Source organism: Sceloporus undulatus, chromosome 7 (assembly GCF_019175285.1).
Source record: "Sceloporus undulatus isolate JIND9_A2432 ecotype Alabama chromosome 7, SceUnd_v1.1, whole genome shotgun sequence".
Lineage (NCBI taxonomy): Eukaryota > Metazoa > Chordata > Lepidosauria > Squamata > Phrynosomatidae > Sceloporus > Sceloporus undulatus.
Genome location: NC_056528.1, coordinates 28,987,925 through 29,010,065, shown reverse-complemented (window position 1 = coordinate 29,010,065; position 22,141 = coordinate 28,987,925). Strand labels below are relative to the sequence as shown.

Genomic DNA, 22,141 nt, shown 5'->3' with positions numbered 1-22,141 from the left:
AAGGAAATGGAGAGCCAGGAGTGGTGCATAAAACAGGCCAAGTTTCTTTAGGTAGCTGGGTTAGAGGGATGCTGGGACTTGCAGTCCCAAAAAATAAAAATAAGGGAAACTTTTCTAAGTGTTGGAAAGGAAACGGAGAGCCAAGAGTGATGCACAAACAGGCTGAAACCTCCTTTTCTCCCCACATTCTCCCACCTCTTGCCTTCTTGGACGTTTTGTTCCAGGCAGCTGTCGCATGTGTTCCTTCTTCCAACACCTACGCCTCGTTCCAAATCAGTTCTTCCCCTACGCGGACGTTGCCATCTGCTGCCTCTTCCCGGTTCGAATTCAGCTCCCATCCATTCAGAGCACCTCTCGCCATCTTGGGCCTTTTTTCTCCTCTCACCACCAACGCAAACGCTTCCCACCTCCTTCCACGCCTGTGCCTTCCCATTTACAAATGTGTCGTTCCCATAAAGAAAAAGACAACCCACAACTTTGCCAACTTGCAGAGGTGTGTGTGCGAATCCGGCAAAACATAATAATTCTGGGATCGGATTCGGGCTGCGAGTTCAGGATCAATAGATGCCACTGAGCTTTATGCATCTTAGTGCCCCCACATTTGCTCACAGCTTGTCATTCAAACATAGACACACAGCGAGAATGTATTTTCCGGTTTGGAAACAGACGGAAATCTGAGCTGTTTTCTGATCAAGAAGAAATGTGAAAAGACTGCTCCGTTTCACTTATTTAGGATGAGGAACCATTTAATCTATTGCTTCTAGCCAGAAGCAGGATGGAGAGGAGAATGGAGGGTGAGTCCTGGATCCACAATGGCTGGGAAGAAGCTAAGTAAACCCATAAGCCATGCTGGAAAGTCTTTGCAAGTGGCAGCAACACATCGATGCAAATGTAAGCGGCCGATGCTTTATTAGCCAAACAGGAGATTTGGACCTAGACCTTTCCTCTTGCCTGGCAAGATTGGTTCAGAGGAAGTTTGCCAGCTGTAATGGCACGTTCCTGCATGGCATGGTTGGATTAGACTGTTGGAAGATTTTGGCATTCTCTTTCCTGCTCCTTAGATAGAAAGGGATTTCTCTCCTCTCTCTCTCTCTCATTCAAACTAACCCTGCGATTTAAGTCATTCCCCTTTTGGGACTAACAGACAATATCTCTCCAAGATTTTCATCTGAACCGTTGGTCCTCCATCATCTTCCTCTCTCAACTTTCTTTGGAAAGAAGGTGAGATAAAGATTTCTACTTTACATTAACTATTTACCAGCTAGATTAGGATATAGCCTTTTTATGTTAATATAGATTATAGACATTAGTAAACTTTTGTTTGAACGACAAGCTCCTTGTGTTGTTTTTGGAGTCAGTCTCAGTTCTTAGGGAAGCATAGTTGGACAAGGACACATTTCTGCTACTCTGCTGCTTTGAAGTTGGACCCTAACAGGCTTGGCTTTGACATTTTTTGATACTCCAATAGTTTTGTTTCCTTACTAAAGGCTTACTAACGGCCTTAGGAAACTGAAATTGCCGTATATAGACAGTGTCCAACTCTATGATTCTAGGACACTCCATCCATCTTGACTGACTCCAAACACTGTCCATTCCCGCCGGGTCTCCCAAAGGCCCCCAAAGCAAAAGGCAGAGAAAGGAGGGAAGATTGGAACTCGTGGCGATTTGCCCACTGAGCGAGATTTTATTATTATTTTTCGTCCCTTAAGAGAGAGAAAGAGAGACCGTCTTCCAGCTCCGGGGAGAGGAGAAGGAGGACTAAAAAGAGATGTATTAATTATCTCCCAACAGCTTCTGGCAGAATGGAGCGATCATTCCCCCGATTAGGAGTCCTGTCTCAGGAAGCTATAATGAAGGTGGGATCGCAACGCCACCGATTAATATTTTATTTCGGGGGAAATTTAAATGAAACGATCCATCATCGTTCCAAACGGGGAAGGACTGGCAAGCCCTCCAGCCCATTACGAGAAGAACGGAGGGCGGAAATGGAAGGGGCCAATGATGGCCGATAAAATGATATTAAGAGCAATCATGGTACGAAAGCCAACGTTGGAGCATAGGTCTCGGATTCTGGGGGTCAGGGTTTGAATCCCCGCTCGGCTGTGGAAAGCCACCGAGTGACCTTGGGCGAGTCGCATCCTCCCAGAAAACCCCATGATAGAACCACAGAGTTGGAAGAGACCCCCAAAGGTCATCCAATCCAACCCGCTGTCCTTTAGAGTCATCCGAAGCTGGGGACTCCTCGAAAACATGCAACAAAGAAGAAGTAATGGTATAAAGGCTCACACATCTATCCAGATGAGAGATGGAGAGTCTAGACTAGTGGTTCTCAAACTCTGATCCTCCAGATGTTTTGGACTTCAGCTCCCAGAAGCCCTTGACAGCTTGGCCACCAGTCAGGAATTCTGGGAGCTGAAGTCTAAAACATTGGATTTAATGGTCTATGGGTCCCCTTCCAACTCTATGAGGCTATGATTTATCTGCCAACATATTGCTATCCCATTCTATATCTGGACATTACGGACAGTTACACCCCTCTCCAGAGATAATGTGATCCCAAGCTTTGTCTGAAGCACATTGCAATATGCTGGTTAACATGCATGCATATATGTATATGTACCTACAGGCCAACCATTTCCCTTTTCTGTGTCTGAAGGCTAACAGACTAGGCAACACCAGTCATTCATATCTCCCTATATTTTTTAAAGTCCTTGCAAGGAGAAAGCTAGCACATCCAGCAAAAGCAATCTATTTGTACCCAAGGAGAGGCTTCTTTTCTATGCATTTACAGTGGTCCCTCCACATTTGCTAGGGTTAGGGGTGAGGGACCCCTGCAAATGTGGAAAAACTGCACATTTTTAAAAAACCCACTATTCTTTTTACCTAAGAAAACACTTCTCTAGGCATCTCCAAGTCCTCCAGTGCTACTCTATGGTCAACATCTGCCAGAATCATAGGAGGAGCTACAAATGCCTAGAGAAGTGTTTTCTCTTGGAAGGTCTAGGTTCTCCGGCACAACTCTATGGTCAGTTTCTAGTAGAGCTGCATTGGATGACCTAGAGATTCCTAGAGAGAACATATTCAAAATTGCAAATAATCGAAGCTGCAAAGTCAAAGCTGCAAATGGAGAAGGCCAATGGTAGTTTTGCATGCTTCTTTAACACTGGGACCATTCACAACTCCAGATCTGAAGCTAGAAATGGCTCAGTCTATTATTGTACCACGTTCTCTTTCTTTTTTTCCACGCTACCCTGAAAAAGCTCACCCTGGCACAATACATCAATGCCTCCGCTGCCATAAATATATCCGCCATGCTGAATCGGAGCAAAGGATGACTGGGTAACGCATGATCTCAAAGCATGGGGGAGAGACAGAGGGGTTCAAGAAGTCCCAGCTGAGATAAGCCCATCATGCGCCACTCTGTTGCGCATGGCAAAGGCACCATGACTTCCGGGCTGGAATGCCGACTGGGTGACTTTCACCTCGAAATCTCCGCGCTGCAGCTTTTATGTTAATTTACAGAGCCGTGCCCAGAGAGCCTTGCAAAAGATATTCTTGGCAGGGATCCTAAAGCTGAATACTGTATGCACTTCCAAACAACCAGCGCAAGGTTTGAGATGCGGCAGAAATGAGAGATGAGAAGACAGAGCATGCAAAAGAACGAGAAAAGAGGAGGCAAACGTGGATTTAAGGCTGTAGCTGGAAGCTTTGCAAAATGTAGAGGGTGTCTCTGAGGATGTACAGAGTTTCCCCCCAACTACTAGCCAAGCTGTGCCCAGAACGCAACCAAAGACATGGTTGTGTGCCTTCAAGTCGTGTCCGCCTTATGGTGAACTTTTCACAGGTTTTGTTGGCAAGATTACTTCCAAGGAGGTTTGCCATGGCCTCCGTCTGAGGCAGAGAGAGTGGAAACCCAGTGGGTTTCTATGGCTGAGCAGGGATTCGAACCCCGAACCCCCCCCCCCAAATTCATAGTCCAAGTCTCAAAACCACTACACACACACACACACACACACACACTCACAATATTAAAAAGTAGGTCCTAAACCAAGGATGGACAACTCTGCAGGGCTGGGTGTGTGTGCGATTTTATCCCCCTGGTCCCCTCCCTTGTAGACTACACACTCCCCAAGAAATGTGCCAAAGAAGACTTTTGAACCCAAATTCAAATTCAATTCCAGAAAAATGGCCACGGACCATATTCTTGAGGATGGGCACGGCCAAAGTTGGCAGGACCAAAGGTGCGAATCCTGTACCGACGAGAACATTCACATCAGTTCGGGACTTATCCTTGGCCAAAGCAGCTCGCCGTTGTTTTATCAGAAAATAGCATTTCTATGCATCAACAATATTTCCTGCACTGAAAATGCTGTTCTCCGCAAAGCAATACTGGAACTGGGGGTTTATTCGGCACACAATTTTCACATAGAAAACAACATCCCCTTCATGAGAAACACTATTTTGACATAGACATTGTTATTTTCTGCCTAGAAAACGCCATTTCCCTACCTAGAAAATGTAGCTTTCTGTGCAAAACAGCCGCGTGCGAATTTTGCACCGGATAACCCCTGAATTGTGAATAGCTTTCACAAACAATATGGCTTCTGACCCAGGCTTTTCAGTGGCGAGAAAATGGCTAAAATTACTTATTCCTTCCTTCGAGAAGATTAACATCCAACAGAATGGCAGAATGGCAAAATGACATTGCTGCCCCCAAAATCCTGCCACCCGAGGCAGTTATCCCCCTTTGCCTCATTTCAGGGATTGTATTTTATATTTTTTAACATCACTTAGGATTTAATTGCTAGGAAACGGCAGGCGTGATCCCCGTTTTCCGCCCACAAAGGCCCTCCGGGATGCCGTGACGGGGAAGGCGGCGCGAGAAAAGGAACTGTTCCTTTTATGGCCAACCTGAAATTCGGAAAGCTGCGGGGGCAAGGAAGCAAGCGGCACGCATTTCCCCCCCAAATCCATCCGAAATGAGGCACCGTTCCTCTCCGAACATGTGGCGGGTTGCTGTAACTAAGCATCTGATTATTCGCGCTTGCTGCCTACGCATAGAAATTAGAGACACAGAAACCAAGCTTTCTTTCTGGTGATGTCTGGATTAGGATTCGATCTCAGGGTATGGCCTGGAGTCTCCCCCCATGAAAACGCCAAACCCTGAGGTTGAATCCTATTGCCAGGTAGGCAACAAACACAGAGATTCCCTCGTTTTGCTGGAGGCAAGAGCAAAGGCCTGTATGCAAACCTCAAACTCAGTTAGTAACCCAAACAGGAGGCCTTGGTTTTGACCCAGAAACCTAGGGCAATCCTGAACCGGAAGTCCTAATCCAAAAGGTTTTTCTATGCTTCCTCTGCAAAAGAAAGTACCTGCAAGCATTCAACATCTCTGAAGGATTCAGCCAGAAACTCCTCAGTTCAATATTCCTGACAGTATGTGTGAAAGGGATCTTGGAGTCCTAGTAGAGCACAAGTTGAACATGAGACAACACTGTGATGTGGCAGCTCCAAAAGCCAATGCAATCTTCGGCTGCATCAATAGGAGTAGATTGTCTAGATCAGGGGTAGGCAACCTTTTTGAGCCGGGGGCTGGGTTGCTGTCCCTCAGACAACTGGGGGGCCGAACTCAAAATGGTGCCCGGAGCGGCGCGGAAGCTGTGGCGGGGGCAGCAATCGGCAGCAGGACCGGGCTGGGGCCGGTGCCAAGGCCTTGCTGGGCCGGATCCGGCCCGCAGGCCGTAGGTTGCCAACTCCTGGTCTAGATCGATGGAAGACATAGTGCCACTCTATTCTGCTTTGGTCAGGCCTCACCAGGAATATTGTGTCCAGTTCTGGGCACCACAATTCAAGAAAGATATTACTTAAACAGGGCTATCATATCACCCCTTAACCTTCTCTTCCCCAGGCTAAACATCCCCAGATCCCTAAGTCATTCCTCATAAGGCATGGTTTCCATTTTAGTTGCCCTCCTGTGGACACGCTCTAGTTTCTCAATGTCCTTTTTGAATTGTGGTGCCCAGAACTGGACACAATATTCCAGGTGGGGCCTGACCAAAGCAGAACAGAGTGGCACTTGATCTAGACACTATACATCTATTGATGCAGCCTAGAATCGCATTGGCCTTGTTAGCTGCCGCATCACACTGTTGACTCATGTTCAGCTTGTGGTCTACTAGGACTCCTAGATCTCTTTCACATGTTGCCTTGTTAAGCCATGTATCCCTCATCCTGTATCTATGCATCTCATTTTTTCTACCTAAATGCAGTATCTTACCTTTCTCCCTACTGAAGTTCATTTTGTTAGTTTTGGCTTAGCTTTCTAATCTATTCAGAGCATTTTGAATTTTGATCCTCTCCTCTGGGGTATTAGCTACTCCTAATACGGGAGAAGAGAAGGTTAAAGGCGGGGGGGAGATATGAAAATATAGGAAGGGTTGTCCTATTGAGGATGGAGCAAGCTTGTCTTCTGTTGCTCCAGAGAATGGGACACGGAGCAATGGATGCAAACGCCAGGAAGAGAGATCCCACCTAAACATTAGGAAGATCTTCCTTATGGGAAGAGCCTTGGCGGGTAGTGAAGTCTCCTTCTTTGGTCATCTGTCAAGGGGACTTCGATGGTGTCTTCCTGCATGGCAGAAGGGGGTTGGATTGGATGACCTTTGGGGTCCCTGTCCGACTCTAGGATCCAAGTCTTACCTTTCAAAAACCAAACCACCAAGGTCCTAGGCCTCATGATGGGGGAGAAAGCAAAACCCTTCCCAACTACGCACCCAGAGACAATTAAACCCCTTTAATCAATATCAAGAACTATTAGAGCTGTCAGAGAATTAAAAGGAATTTTTAGTTGACTATTAAGCTCCCTTTCCTCTCTCCCCCCCTTTTCCAGGATTCAATCAATTTAATTTGGCGCCATTTGCATATGAAAACTCAAGACAGGTGCCTTTCGGAGATAGGTTTTCTTTCTAATTTTTTTTTTAATGGGTAAGATGACTTACAGCTTCGTCAAAGACGATGGTTTGCTGGGGAAGCCTATCTTTTGAAAATACGTTTTATTTTGCAGAATCCAAACAGCCTTTTTTTTAATAAAAAGGTGCATCCTTATCTCTCAAGCCTATCCTCTCCAGTTTCAACAAGCCCATAAGGAAACCATTAGGAATGTTTCCTTACTTTGTATGGCTGTTTTAAGGACAAAATGCTCGATTCAAAACGCTGAAATGCAAAAGGATACTTGCAAAATAACCAAAGGTTTTTTGCTGCTTCTTCACTTGGCCATTCAACTCTGCCAATACGGTGACATCTCTCTTATGATACTGATATACAAAATATTGCAACAGAGGCTGCATTTGCACTGCAGAAACATTGCCAGTTTGGCACCGCTTTCCCTGCCATGGCTCCATGCTATGGGATTTTGGAACTTGTCGTTTGGTGAGAGATTTAGTCTTCCCTATCTGAGAGTTCAGGAGCCACAACCAACTACAAATCCTAGAATCCTGTAGCATTCAGCCATGGTAGTTAAAGCCGTGTCAAACCACATTATTTCTGTGGTGTAGATGTAGTTATAGTCTCAGATGAGAACCAGTGTGGTGGTGTGGTCTGAGCACTAGACTAAGGCCCTGTTCAGAACAGCCACTAAACCACATGACGCACACCTCGACTCTTGCCCTCCAGGGTGCCATGACACCATGCGCTGCTCCACATGGTGCACGGCGTCATGGCACTCCTCCAGCGCTGCATCCATATGAAACAGCACCGAAGGAGCGCTGCCAAGCTGTGGCAACACCTCTATGGCACCTTTTCCAGGGTGGAAAGAGGAACCGCTTTTTGCGACCCTTTCTGCACCCTGGAAAGGGCGGATTGGGGCCGTGGCAAGTGCTTGCCATGGCCCCGATCCGGCTGAAGAAGGGGCAGATGGAGGCCACCTCTTTGGGACTGTTTGTACAGCCCCTATGGCTCTGGAGACTAGGGTTCGAATCCTTGCTTGGCCATGGAAACCGACTAGGTGACCTTGGGCACGCCACACTCTCTCAGCTTCAAGGGAAGGCAATGGCAAGCCTCCTCTGAACATATCTTGCCAAGAAAACCTCATGATAGGTTCATTTTAGGGTCACCATAAGTCAGAAATGACTTGAAGGCACACAGCAGCAGCAGCAGCAACAACAACAATGACTTCCACCACTCTTGCCTGACTGCAGTGCCCTGTCTATAAAATGTTCTGACCCATGTAAGGCCTCCTTTTCTTGCCTGCTTTTACTAGTAATCACTATTGTCTGGTTTGCATCTGTGTCTTGTGCAAGCCATAGGAGCCATAGATATATGTGCAGCCGTCCTTCTATATTTGCAGCGTTGACTTTTGCAGCTTTGATTATTTGCGGTTTGGATTCATATGTTCTCTCTAGGAATCTCTAGGTCCTCCAGCACAACTCTGCCAGAAGTTGACCATAGAGTTGTGTTGGGGAAACTAGATGTTCCCAGTGAAAAGACTCCTTTGGGCATTTGTAGATCCTCCAGCATTATTCCATAATCACCTTCTGGCAGATGTTGACCATAGAGTTGCACTGCAGGACTTGGAGATTCCTAGAGAGGTGTCCTCTTTGCTAAAAAGAACAGTGGCGGTTTTTTAGTTGTGGTTTCCCCAAGTTCACAAGGATCCTTCACCCCAAATCCTAGCAAATGTGGAGGGACCATCGTATATTTCCAAAGGAAGATCCATAGAACTAAATGCTAAGATCAAAGCTTTATGTATATTATATAGATATAGATTAGATATATAGCTATTTTAAAAGGAAGGTCCGTGGAACTAAATGCCAAGCTCTATGCTTTATATACATTATAGATATACAGATTAGATATAGATATTTTAAAAGGAGGTTCCATGTAACTAAATGCCAAGATCAATGCTTTATATACATTATAGATATACAGATATTTTAAAAGGAGACTCATGGAACTAAATGCCAAGATCATTGCTTTATATACTTTATAGATATATAGATATTTTAAAAGGAGGGTCCATGGAACTAAATGCCAAGATCAATGCTTTATATACATTACAGATATACAGATATTTTAAAAGAAGGGTCCATGGAACTAAATGCCAAGATCAATGCTAGGGCACACCTCCTTTTCAAAGGGACCAGGAAGGGGTGGGACAGGAAGTGCCAACCCTGCCAACAAACAGTGCCAAGCTCACAGCTCCCGTGCCAGTGGGGCAGTGAATCCATTCCAGGTTTTGGCTAGCCATAACGGAGCTATCCAAGGTGCTGAAGTCATTTGGACCACCTTCGATAGCTCCTTGAAAGTCTTGGAGTGTGTACCCATTGCCCCAGTGCCTTGGATGGCATTAACCATCACTGCCAAGAACCATCGCCGCAGAAGCATTGCCCCAGACGCTGGCAAACCTCAACTTTGCAAGCAAAACAGCAGACCAGGTCTGCTTTTCCCTCCTCCCTCCTTTCCCTTCTCCTGCCCCATTCATCTCCCGTGTCTCAGTAAACAAGCTGCCACAGGAAAATAAATAGTTACTAACATGATCATTAATTGGAGTCTGGGAGAACCGTTTTTTCCCCTTCCCGGAGTAAGCCATCAGACCCAAATGGACGCTCTCATTGGCATACAAATGCCTTCATAATTCAACGCTAGATAGGGAAGAGAGGACGGAGGCAGGGAAGAGGAGAAGAAAAGGGGAGGAAAGAGATGCACATCAGGGCGAAACAACTTAATTGCAGCAAGCTTTGCTTGGAGATGCTGAATGCGGACGGAGGCTCGCACGTGATACCGGGGGGATAAATGAATGGCACATTCGAGAATTCCTAATGCAGCTTGGGAGGGTGGTAGAGTCTCCTTCTTTGGAGATTTTTCAACAGAGGCTGGATGGTCATCTGTCGGGGGTGCTAGCCAAAACCTGGAATGGATCCACTGCCCCACTGGCATGGGAGCCGTGAGCTTGGCACTGTTCGTTGGAAGGGTTGGCACTTCCTATCCCTCCCCTTCCTGGTCCCTTGAAAAGGAGGGTTGCACTGATCTTGGTATTTAGTTTCATGGACCCTCCTTTTAAAATATCTATATATCTAATCTGTATATCTATAATGTACATAAAGCATTGATCTTGGCATTTAGTTCCACGGACCTTCCTTTGAAAATATACAATGGTAGCTCCACGTTTGCTGGGGTTCGGGGTGAAGGACCCCTGTGAATGTGGGGAAAACCACAAATACATATTTTAAATAATCCCACTGACCTTTTAACTCTAGGATTCTAACTATTTTGCAACACCGAATCCCTACCTTTGCTGTCCCATCTTAGAACCCAAAAGCACTTGGGAGCTCCTATGTCAGTTGGTCGGCCAAGCTACCCCAGAGTTTTGTTCACAGCAAAGAGATTATCCGTTTGCATCTATTGGTTTGGCACCAGGGAGAGCTCCCTAGAGTGGATTCCCTGCCCTACTGACACCGATGCCACTGGATCCCACGGACTTTATAGCAGGGCTGCCCAGACCTGGTGTCAACCAGGCCGTAAGTACAGGCCCCATCAGACCCAGCAAGACCTTAATTCAGGTGCAAAGATGATGGGATTATGATTTACGAGTAACATTAGCACAAAAATACAGGACTAAGGAGCATGGTACAGGAGGAGGTCAATGGGGGCAGGGGGTGACACCATGAGCTGTCGCACTGGGTGACACCAACCCTAGTGATGCCAGTGTATTGCAGGAATGGAGGAAATGCTTTGCGTTTGCAACACTCACATGTTGCATTGGCCTCTGTGTTTGGAAGCTTAGATTGTCCAAAACCACAACTTTTGGGGGGAGAGAAACATATGCAAGCCACATATGGCCTCCCACACAACACTTTTTGTGTTTCCAACCCACTTGATGACCCCCACTCCTAATTTAACACAAGAGGCAACGGAAGGCCAGAAAATTGAAAAGGGGCCTTCCAGAAGCCATCTGTTCCCCTCTGAACAACCCCTTGAATTTCCAAACTACAGTGGGCACTCCGCATTTGCTGAGGTTAGGAGCAAGGACCCCCGTGAAAGTGGAAAAACCATTAAAACCACACTTTTTTTTTAACCTTAAAGAACACCTCTCCAGGAATCTCCTGGTCCGCCACCACAACTTCAACTGGAAGTCGACCACAGAACTGCACTGGAGGGCCTACAAATGCCTAGAGTAGTGTTTTATCTAGGAATCTATTGGTCCTCCAGCACAACTCAGTGGCCAACATCTGGCAGAAGTGGACCATAGAATCACACCGGAGGACCTACAAATGCCTAGAAAAGTGCTCTCTCTAGGAATTTCTAGTACTCCAGTGTGACCCTATGCTCAGCTTCTGGCAGCGTCATACTGGAAGAGCCAGAGATTTCTAGAGAGAACATACCAATCCAATCCGCAAATAATAACATCTGCAAAAGTGGAGGGCCAACGATATTTTTCTTTTTAAATACAAAGCAGCCCAGAAATCTATCTATCTATTAAGCCCTTAATGACAGACTCCTAATAAGCAAAAACATTTCCACCGCCATCTTGTACTCAGAACAAAAAGGGCGCCACCTCAAAGCCAAGCTCCAAGTTGTGGGAAACAAGAAATGGACTAGCAAATACACACACACACACACACACTCTTCAGGATTTTTATATATATTGCTAAAATTCTTCCGCAGGGAGTCATCATTGTGCCATTTCTCCTCCTTTCCACCCCAGATAATATAACCGCCAAAAGTTCAACCCACAAATAACATGCAAACAATACAGTGTGCCTTGTGGGTTCTCTGTCCGTCCGTCCCATTAAGTTCTTAAAACAAAGAGGACATTTTCGGTAGCTGGCCAACCAGGGTCACTTTGATGGAAACAGTGACAACTGTTTTTCCTTTCGTGCCAGGCCCAGTGCCTCTGAAAGATCGCAACAAGGCTGCTTTGGCACAATCACGCTTGTTTTCACATTTTGGTCTTGCAGGAGGACTTTCCTCTTCCCCTACCATCTCTTTTGTACTCAAAAATCTGCCAAGTATACAGGGCCTCCTTGGTGGTGGCTCCCAAGCTATGGGATTCCTTCCCACCAAAGGATAGGCTATCAGTTCTGGGTCTCAGAGGCATGCAATTCTGGGCGTCTCATTTTAGGAAGGCTATGGACAAGTTGGAGAGGGTTGAGAGAAAGGGAAGAAGGATGAGAAGAGGAATGGAGAACAACATCTAGGAGGAAAGGTTGAAGGAGTTGGGCATGTTCGCCATGGTGAAGAGAAGAATGAGGAGTGCCAGGACTGCCCTCTTTAAATAGCACAAATGTCACCCATGGTTTCGCTTATCCATGTCCAGAAAAGTTCTCTATAGGCATTTTCTAGGCCTCCCAGCACAATTCTATGGTATACTTCTATTAGAGTAGCATTGGAGGGCCTAGATTCCTACAGAGGTGCTCTCCGTAGCTATTTCTAGGTCCTCTAGTATACTTCTATGGTATGCTTCTGGCCTAAGTTGACCACACAGTAGCACTGGAGGGCCTAAATTCCTACAGAGGTATTCTCTCTAGCCATTTCTAGATCCTCCAGCATACTTCTATGGTATGCTTTTGCTGGACACTGACCACAGAGTAGCATTGGGGGACCTAAAGATTGCTAGAGAGGTGTTCTCTCTAGGCATTTCTAGGTCCACCAGAACGAGTCTATGGTATGCTTCTGCTGGAAAGTGACCATAAAGTAGCATTGGAGGACCAAGAGATTCCTACAGAGGTATCATCTCGAGCCATTTCTAATTCCTACAGTATGAATCTATGGTATGCATCTGTCAGATACTGACCACAGACTAGCATTGGAAGACCTAGAGATCCTACAGAGGTGTTCCTGGTAGGCATTTCTAGGTCCTCCAGCATGATTCTATGGCATCCTTCCACTAGAGATTGTTCGTTTCAATAGGATTCGCCATTATCCACTCTGGATGTGAGTCCAAACTTCTATCTACCCCCAAACCCTGGAGCACTGGCTGATGGCGGCTTCCGCTTTCAGTAAGGGCAAGGATTCCACTCCAAAGTTGGTCTTTAAAGTCACTGTCTGCAGCGCTAGTCTACCCTAGCCCTAAAAGAAATGGTGCCATTAAAATTTGGACTAGAAGCCAAAGCGGATCCATGGCCTAGTCCCATTGAGGACTGCTACCACTTCCACTACCAGAGTCCTTCTATCAAGGGAAAAGACCCCAAGCCCTGTTTGAACATTTTCCATCGTTGGGCAATTAGGGAGCCGGCGACCGAAGATTTCCTGCAATGAGCTTGTGAAACATGGAACCGATTAGCTCTCCATCCATATGGGTTTCATTAGCGCTCGAATGAGTAAGTGCCTTTGTACACAACTACTCACCTTCCTCCCCCTCTGCCTTTTTTTTTTGCTGCGGTGGAAACTCTCCTTTCATAATGCAACCCTTTCTTCCACCAATATTCCATTTAATTTTTTTGTTTTCATTGGTATGTGTTTCTGCAACATCAAAGCCACCTTTGGACCATATCTGATAAAACCCAGGGATATGGAAGGATGAACAAGGCATCCAATTCAAGACACAGGTGTAAGAGCGGGGATATTTTGGAAGAGCAGCCCCTCATCATGAGATCTTTCCCCACTGCGGAATGACAGTGCTACGATTCCACTTCAATGGTCACAGCTGCATGCTAGAAAGCACTGGGATCTGTAGTTTGCAGGGGCAACACTCCAGCAGAGATGGCTTCACGTCGTTTCCAACTTATGGCAACTCCCTCACAGGGTTTTCTTGACAGGTTTCTTCAGAGGGGGTTTGCCATGGCCATCCTCTAAGGAGTGGGACGTGTCGAAGGACAGCATTTCATGGCCAAGCGGAGATTCGAACCCTGTTCTTCAGAGTCACAGTCCAACACGGTGACTCTAATCAACCCTGTTTAAACTGCCTGAATAAATGAAGGCATGAGATCCCTTCTGATCTTGGGAGTGAAGCAGGGCCAGCCATGGTTAGTACTTGGATGGGAGGCCGCCAACAAATGCCAAGTGCTGTTGGCTATGGTTCAGAGAAAGGAACTAGCGAACCCACCTCTGATTACTCCTTTTGCCTAAGAAAACTCTATGAAATTCATGGGGTTGTCGTAAGGTGTCTTGAAGGCACATATGCACACATATGTACTACAGATCCCAGGATCCCATAGGACGGAACCGCAGCAGTTAAAGTGGAATCATAATGCCACAGTTGTGCAAAAGTAAGATTCCCATGAGAGTATTTTATAGTAATAATAAATAAATAAAATTTTATTTATATCCCGCCTCTCTATCAAATATAATTGTGTGGTGTTTATCGTTTGTTTTTACTTTACATGTTCTGGTGTGCCGCACCTTTGGTAGAAAGGGCATTAGAAATAAACATCATCATCATCATCATCATCATCATCATTATTATGAGAGCATGGCATCCCCAACCCACAAAAGATCTTTAAAAAGCTGGCAATAACCAACCACTTCTAGCAGTTTTCATCTTTGGAGGTTCTTAAAAAGAGGCTGGAAAGCCATCGGTTGGGAGTTCTTTGATGCCAGAATGGGGTTGGATTGGATGACCTTTAGGGGCCCTTCCAACTCTAGGAGCCTATGATCTCGAGTAAGAACAGGTCTTCTTGCAAACCAAACAACTTACAATGCTCCAACACATGGCCAAGCCATCCCAGATGTTGCAACACTCCAATGTCAGAGTGGGAATGAAGTTCCAAGGTGCTGGGTCTGTCAAGGGGCCTAGTATTGAGCTCCTTTGACTCCTTAAGTCCTGGAATCACTGAACGTTTGACTTGGAGACCAACAGCCTCTATGGAGCATGCCATTGCCCTGCTGGGAAAATCCAAGCCCATGAAGATTTTGTGTTGAGTTTAGAGCAAACATGGAAGCATGTTGGAGTCTCCTTCTTTGGAGGTTTTTCGAGAGAAGTTGAATGGCCATCTGTTGCGGGTGCTTTGATTCTGCATCTTCCTGCATGGCAGAAGAGGGTTGGGTTGGATGACCTTTGGGGGTCCCTTCCAACTCTAGGATTCTATGAAAACCAAACTGGATTAGAAATCGATTTCCCTTTTGCACCCTAAAAATCCAGATGGTACTTCTAGGGTTTTGAAAGAGTGGCACTAAAAAGGCTTGGGCATTGGTCACTCCGAAGAAGGTTTCTTGCAGGAAAAGCTTTCCATAGATAAGGAGAGAGATGCTGCCCAATTTAAAGCATACTTAGAAAGTGTGCTGTGAAACTTCCAAAACCACACATTGATTTAAGAGACAACATATTCCACACACAAAACAGTTGCGTAAGCCAAATCGCCGTGACGAGAAAGTAAATGCATATTATTAATCACACAGTGAGCCAAACTGTTAGTAAAATCTGATGTGCAGCGCAATGGATTGAGGGCTGGGTCACAACTCTGGGGATCAGGGTTCGAATTCCCAGCTTGGCCATGGAAGTCCCTGGGTGACTTTGGGCAAGTCACTCTCTCTTGGCCTCAGGGGAAGGCCGTGGCAAACCTCTTCTGAGCTTTTGAGACATGAATCTTAATTCAGCACGAAAGGTTTACAGACACAGGGTGCATCTAGACTGCAGAATTAATGCAGTTTGACGCCGCTTTAACCACCATGGTTCCATGGTATGGAATTCTAGCATTTGTACTTTAGTAAGGTCTTTAGCCTTCTGTGTCAGAAAGCTCTGGTGCCCCAGCAAACTATAAATCCCAGGATCCCATAGGACGGAGCTGTCGTAGTTAAAGCAGTGTCAAACTGCATTAATTCTGCAATGTGGCTGCAGCCACAGGAGAGCAAGCATAATGTAGTGGTTTGAGTATCGGACAACAACTCTCCAGACCAGGGTTCGAATCTCCGCTCGGGAATGGAAGCCCTCTGAGTCACCAGAGGGGGAATAAAGTCAAATTCTTTGTCTCCGTCTTGCCAAAGTACATCTAAATCTTTCAATCTGTTTTATATCTTCAGTACATTCGATTATCGGTGCCACCTATTTTGTTTTCTTTTGCATTATGTCTGTGTGCATGGAAGGTTTTCATTGTATCTCAATATTGCACTATAGCATTTTCTATTATCAAATTGTTTTAGATGTTTTATTTTGTACCTCTTTGTAAATGCCCGTGGATGGCGCTGTAGAAATAAACAATGATATTATTATTATCATTATTGCTGGTACAAATCTGTCTTCTTTTAAGATCAGCAAGACCCCCAGATTTGGCGTTTGGTGGTCTGTCTCTCTGTGGACATCCTTTATTATTATTATTATTATTATTATTATTATTATTTAAAAAAGGATGTCCACAGAGAGATGGACCACCGAACTCCAAACCTTGGAGCCTTGCTGATCTTAAGAGAAGACCAATTTGTACCATCCTTGGAGGCCTTTTTTTCAAAGCCGAACCCACATAGGAAAGTAAAATACCAGCCATCTCATTAAATTTATATCTTATCCTGGTAGAGACCAATTAACCGTTTCCGATAAGCAATGAGAAGTGGCGGCCAACCGCCTTTGCAAAGATTTCTGATCTTGGAGAGATTGCAACTGCTTCTACTCCTTCCCTCCCCACTCTCCAGTTACCCAGAAGCCTTTGCTGGGCACAAGCGGCCATTTTGTTTGCGACTCGATTCAGAGGGGGATTGTGGGGTTGCATCTTCCAGCTGCAATGAGGGAAGCCCATATTCGAAAACAAAAGTGGAGGCGCGTCGGGCATTTCAGACGCTTGGATCAATACGGAGAAAAGGAAATTAGCATGCGAGGGACGGAGATGGGTTAGAGCTCAGCTGGAAAGCACATGCTTTGCATGCAGAAGATACCAAATCCAATCCTTCATTCTTTTCAGGCAGCCAGAGATGCGAATCACCTTCTTCTAGCAGAGATATTTGGAATAAATCCAAATAAGTAATAAATGGGGCCCAGACGAGGAATTTGGGTGCATCTACACTAAGTCAAAATAATGCAGTTTGACACCATTTTAACCGCCGTTAAAAGAATCCTGGGATTTATCCTTTGTTGGGGCACCAGAGCTCTCCGACAGAGAAAGCTAAGTCGTTCGCAGAACTACAGATCCCAGCATTCCCTAGCATTGTGCCGTGGCAGTTACAGCTGTCTCAAACTGGATTAATTCTGAAGTGTAGATTGGATCTCCGACTCACGGCAACCTGCAAGGTTTTCCTGGCAAGGAGGTTCATCAGAGAGTGACTTGCCCAAGGCAACCTCATGGGTTTATATTTTTTAAAACTATTGTTGTTGTTGTTATGCTTGTTTACATCCCACCTTTCCAACAAAATTGGGATTTAAGGTGGCTCCCAGTTTATGTCTGTGTGCATCCCACAATGCATTGGATACATCCAAAGCATTGGATAAACGGAACTGCCGGAAGAGTAAATTTGTGTCAAAACTTACTATACAATTTATTGCATTGTTTAATATACACTCACACAAAGGAATCTGCATTTTATCGATGTCTGTTTTCTACATATTTTGGGCGACTGCAAGCTTGACAAGCAAGGATTTTATATTTTTGCAAGGAGGAAATTGATGCATTGATTTTCTTTTCTCAAAAAAGAGGAAACAAGGCTTCCTCCAGTGTCAGAGCTTTTTGCTTCAGCCGACAGACCTTTGTTGCAAACACTGGGGAATTTGGACTCCCTTGAGACTGGGCAAACTGCGTGCAAAAGCGATGCATGGAATATTGTCGTATCCTTCTGGATGGCTGGAAATCACAGAATCACAGAAGAGACCATGCTGAACGCTAGTTATGAATGGCAACCAGTTCCTTCTCATGCGCAACCGCTTGGGACCAACATGCCAAAACAGGTTTACCCCAACATGCAACGTTGCAAGTTCCATGATGCAATGTTGCAAGGTTCCTCATGCAACGTTGTAATCTGCCGCAAGCTTCCTCATGCAACATTGTAAAGGCCCAACAACAAAGAAACGCTGTAGGCTAAAGGAATTGCAGCGTGGCGTAATGGTTTGAACGTTGGATGGCAACTCTGGAGACCAGGGTTTGAATACCCGCTCAGCCGTGGAAACCCATTAGGCAAGTCACATTCTCTCTGCCTCATGGGATGGCAATGGCAAACCTCCTTGGAACAAATCTTGCTGAGAAAATACCTTAGGGAAGTAAGAAATGCCATGAAGACGCACAGCGACAAAGGCAATTGCAACAATTCCTGGTTACAAGATTGGAACAATGAGGCAGTCATCTGCATACAGATCTAAATAATAGAGATTTGGTTGCATTAGGAGTGGAACCAATGGTTGTATATGAAGAGGGGAGAGCACAGAATTGCAACCATGACCCCAAGAAAAGCAAACATGAGGTTCCTCCTTCCTTCAGGTGCAAAACTTGAACACCTTTTAGAGACGTTAGATAGGAGCTGGGGCATGGAGGAGGAATGGAACAGGAACAGGATTAGAGAAACAGCCCTGTGCGGACAGCGAAATCCACAACATATTTGGGGCCCGAGATGGCGGGTTTAACCCATCTGAGCCAGCATGGTTTGAGCTTTGGGACTACGACTCTGGAGACTAGGGTTCGAATCCCGGCTTGGCCACTGGTGACCTTGGGCAAGTCATACTCTCTCAGCCTCAGAGGATGGCAATGGCAAACCTGCTCTGAAGGAACGTACCAAGAAAACCCCATAATACGTTCGCCTTAGGGTAGCCATAAGTCAGAAACATCTTGAAGGCACACAACAACAGCAAAATCTGAGCAGAAGCTACCCGAGATTTGAGTAGACCAGTGGAGAGTCACATCACTACTTCACAAAATATGATGCAGAAAGGGATTGTAATAGCTTTTTTAATGGAAGCCAATGTCAAACATGCTACAGTAATAATAATGATAATATTCTGGGTCTGTTGTTAATCTGGGATGCTGAACCTCCCTCCAAGCACAAATGTATAGCTTGACTCACTTGCCAGAGCCCTCTTATTAGCAATCCACATCTTTATCCTTTCCGCCAAATGCTTTCTCCCACAATAAAAATACTAGAGTTGGAAGCATCCAGAGCAACCCCATTCTGCAATGCAAGAAGACACCATCAAAGCACTCCCGACTTCAAGCCTCTGTTTAAAAAATCCCCAAAGTAAACCAGCCTTGTAAAGCTGCTAGTCCTCAAGAGTCCTTGCAAATAGACTCAACCCATGCCATACGTAGCCAAGCCCTTCTTTTAAAGCCAGTTGCTGCATTTACAAGGAGGAATATATTGCCTCGGTGGTTTGACTAATGCAATCTCTGTCAAAATCCGTGCCCCATAAACTTGTAAAACCCTCCCCAGCGTAGGTAGTCCCTTTTTTCTTTTTAAAATAGGACCGTTGGCCTTTCTTCTTTCAAGCATGTATACTGCCTGCAGACAGCTTATAAGGGTTCCCCTGAGAACAAACAGAGTGCATTTCTCCTTTCCCCATAAAGCTGCTGCATTCCTCTCTCACACACTTTAAATCCAGAATCTATTTCATTTCATTGATTTATTTCCAAGATTGATACCCCGCCTTTCTCCCACAATGGGATTCAAGGCAGGCAAGGAGAGCTAAGGCACATCCGTAATGTAGAAATAGTGCCGTTTGACACCACTTTCGCGCCATCCTACGGAAACCTGGGATTTGTAGTTTTGCAAGGTTTTCGCCTCCTCGGCCAAAGGGGGCTGCCGCCGCACCAAACTACAGATCCTACAATTCGGCAAGATGGAGCACCGGCAGTTAAAATGGTGCCAAACTGCGTTATTTTTTGACCGCGGAGACGCGGAACGGGCCCCAAGCCATTAGCACCTCTTTAAAAGGAAAAATAAATTAATACCGCCTTTAAAAGAAAAGGGGAAAAAAAGAAATTAAGACCTTCTTTGGCAACCGTCCCAGAATTCGGCTAAAGAAAAAAAAGGAGGGGGAAAAACAGCTTGGAAACTTTTTAAGTTCACAGGTTAGGCAATCTTCCCAGACCGCCGCTAAATCTTTTGTGCGGCGATATAAAAAAATGCTCCGTCTTTGCAGCTTTGCCGTCAACAGGTTTCTTCTCCAGCTCAAAAATGCACAGATAAAAATGAAGGATATAAAAAAGGACTTGGATGCAAATATGTAGAAGATGTAAAGGAGATCTGGCACAGTCGCTAGGTTGCAGAAGAAGAGGTGGATTGGGGAAAAGCAACGACATTTGGAAATCCTTCCCAAATTTGGAAATCCTTCCCAAAGGGGCTTGTTCAGTGTTATCGGTTTCTCTGAAATAGATGCCCTCAAGCCTGGCTTTTCCATTTTTTAATGCTAAAGGATGATAAAAAAAAACCCCTGGGGAGTTTGCTATCTGCCTAACAGCAGGTTCTTCCAGATGTTCAAAAAGCACCAGGGAAAATCTACTTTAAGCTCTTTGGCGCCTCTGAGAATGTACAAAGTGAGCTTATAGATAGGTAGGAGGCCAAAAGGGACAGCGGGAAAGACCAAGGAAATGATTTCTCCTCTTCTTCAAAACAGGAACTCCATGCAGTTCTGCAGAAAAGGTAAAACATGTTCCAACATTTCAGCTTTGGGCTTCCGAAGAATAGCCAACATACCCATGGAACTCATTGCTGCAGGATATTGTGAAGCAATGCAATGCAATGATTTTGCTTCCAACAGGCATGAAGGCAGCCATGGCCTTCTTTGGAGATGTTCAAGATGCTCAGGAGAAGTTAGAGAGATAGACTATCCCCACCTGAGGAGGTTCTGTTAACCGACTGTGGCCCAAACGGGTCAATAGACCTTGCCTATTGATCTGCCAATTTATCCATTCATTTGCTTAAAGCCATCCAAGCTAATGGCCATTGGCATGGCAATGCATTCTTTGTCTATGCCATCTAAACCAAGAACTTGGTCCTCCTATAACTGTACCAAATCATTGTTATACACACAAACACACACACAAAAATACACACACATGTGCACACAAGATGGCTTCTTTCTCCTATCCTCTGCTTTCTGTCACTTCTCACCTCTGTCCACATTGCAACTTGCTGCTGTTCCTGGCCTTGATCCATGAGGATTATTGTTGTTGTTGTTGTTGTTGTTATTTCTACAGTGTAGATGCACCTTAAAATCCAAAGAGTCTTCAGCTGAATTATTATTATTATTATTATTATTATTATTCAACTGAAGGCTCTTTGGATTTCAAGGTGCATCTGCACTGTAGAAATAATGCCGTTCTGATGCCAATTTAAGTGTTGTGGCGCCACCCTATGGCATCATGGGATTTCCAGTTGTACCAGGCCTCATCTCAGCCAAACAGTGCTGCTTCCTCATCCAAACTTCAAATCCCAAGATTCTATATTACAGCGCCATGGCAGTTCAAGTGGTGTCAAACTGCATTATTTCTACAGTGCAGATGCCCCCAGAGACCCTGGCGCTTTCCAGGAGGAGCAGGACTCCAAATCCCATCAGCCCCATCCAGCCTCGTCATCCCAAGGACAGCCAAAGTTCCTCAGGCTGCATCTTAGGTGAATGGCATCGTCTTTTTAAAAACAGCTGCTGTGCAAAGGCATGGCATACTTTCCTTTTTGCAAAACATAAGCACTTGGTAATTCTCCGTTGCATGCTCTGACTTCATAAGCAATTAATTCTTTACACACAGACAGGCTTTTTCTTCCTTTCTCCTGCAAAGGAGAAAATCCAACATACCCATCCGTAGCTCGGCAGCAACGCCTGTTCGCCCAAGCATCTGAGCAAGACCAGAAGGACTTTGTGGGTGCCTTCCTCTCCCCCAAAATAGATAGGAAATGCCCATTTCATGGTGGATTTGCCGCCTCGCCTCGCCCGCTTGCTTCCAACCGGGTTTCCAAATAATAATTTTGAAAAGCATGGGTGGAAGAAGCATCGGAGGTTCTGCCTCGAGAACTGAGCAAATCAAAAATGCCACTCGGAAACCCAGCACAGCTCGATTTGGCTCCACGGCCCCCAAGAGTTCATTAACATCCCTTGCTGAAAAAATATGTTTCTATATTTAAAAAAAAAGCAGAAGGAAAACTAGATAGATGTCTTGGATGTTCAACAGGGTGCCAAACACACCTTGTTGAGAGGGGTGTGATGGGGTGCTTGTGTTGAAGAATCACCAGAAGCACGGAGACTGCATCCGCACTGCAGAAATAATCCAGTTTGATGCCACTTTAACTGCCATGGCTCCATGCT

General features: G+C 45.4%; 1 protein-coding gene across 14 annotated transcripts in view; it reads right to left on the bottom strand.

Moving 5' to 3' along the window:
* The window catches only part of PTPRS (protein tyrosine phosphatase receptor type S), a 227,995-nt gene that overhangs the window by 197,080 nt on the left and 8,774 nt on the right, over nucleotides 1–22,141 (bottom strand). The gene's annotated exons all lie outside the window — the stretch shown is intronic.